We start from the raw sequence: 1,539 nt of genomic DNA, 5'->3' as shown, positions 1-1,539 counted from the left end.
ACAAGCACCCAATGATAAATGTAAACGTATTGTATACCTAAAATGCACCAATAAATATATTTTTTAAAATAATAAAAATTAAATTAAATTAAAATAATTAATTTGGAAACCATTTCATAATAAACTCAACCAAAAGAAATTCATAATTATTAGATTTAATACAAATATAATTGTACTATTATAGTACAGCCAATTGTCATTTTTTTCACTAGGGTGTGTATATACAGTGATGTCTTGGTTACCAAATGGCTCCAAGCTCAAAATTCCCACTACTCTACTAGAACAGCAAAGTTCAAAAAGAAATCTTCTTGGAGGTTGTAATTTGGCTCCATAGAAAACCAAAAATCTGACTTGAGAAAACCTGTACAGGCCGAGAGTGAGTCACACCTCAGGTCTCATCTCATACACAAAGGGGCAATGCTTCAGTCTAAGCGCTGCTCTCACTCAGACAACATAGAAAGCTTGTGTTTGTGTGTTAAAACATTTGTCATTGTACTTTTCTTTTTGTACTTTATATACATGAAATATAACCATGGCTCCAAAGAAAGTTAGTGATACCAGCAGTAAAGCTAAGAGGAAAACAGTGAGAACTACAATAGAGTTAAAGAAAGAAATCATTGCAAAATTTGTTAAACTCCTGGAAAAATGAATTTATAAGTGTAATTTTTGGGCTTCAGGACTAATTATTTGGTTTTCTATTATTTCTTATGGGAAAAATGTGTTATGTTCTTGAACTGTTTTGGTGTTTGAATGAAAATTTGGTAGGAATTGAGTTCAACAACTGAGGTATCACAGTACATAGATACATACCCAATGGTGGTAGGTCTATTAAAAATTCTAACCTATTCAATGTGTTCTTTGATTATTTCTAATACTCTCTAATGGATTCCACCAAGGTTTCCATTTCACCAAGATCCATAAGCTATAGTCACCCAGTAGCATTTCACATTCTCTCTCCCCATTTGTATGAGCCTTACAGAAGAACCTGGCAACTGCCCCCACTGTGGGTGCCTACAAAATCTGTCATGTATAATAAATCCTGAAGCTCTCAAACCACTAAATTTTTGAAAGGCAAAGCAGGACTCCATGAAGAATCCAGGAAAATCGGACCCAAAGGAGCCTCAAAACATCTGGAGTTTTGCAAACAGTTCTTTCAACTTCTGGTTTTTCCCTTCAAACCTCAGAGGCTCAATTCTCAATTCTTCAAAATGTGGAGCTGGAAATACATGCCATGCCATCCCTTTCAATCTCCTGGATGGTCTATTTCCTATGTCCCTGCTCTCAAGCAAACTCAAAGCTTGGCAGCAAACAGGAACTCCATGTATACTAATAGGAAATAGACATACTGGTAAGTGAGTGTGGGTGTGTTTGTGTACACACATGCACACACATGCATACACATTTGTGTGTGTTTGTGTGTAAGTGTGCATATCTGTGAGGGAAACTATGGATATTTCATATTCCAGAAATACCTGCATCTATATACAAACAAAGAAAAATAACCTTTAATAGGGCATTAAATACTCATTGAAATTTCAG

The sequence above is a fragment of the Heterocephalus glaber genome, unplaced genomic scaffold (genome assembly GCF_053883595.1).
Source record: "Heterocephalus glaber isolate CG9 unplaced genomic scaffold, H.glaber_assembly_v1.0 deba00000546, whole genome shotgun sequence".
NCBI classification, from domain to species: Eukaryota; Metazoa; Chordata; class Mammalia; order Rodentia; family Bathyergidae; genus Heterocephalus; species Heterocephalus glaber.
This window is presented reverse-complemented; position numbering follows the sequence as displayed.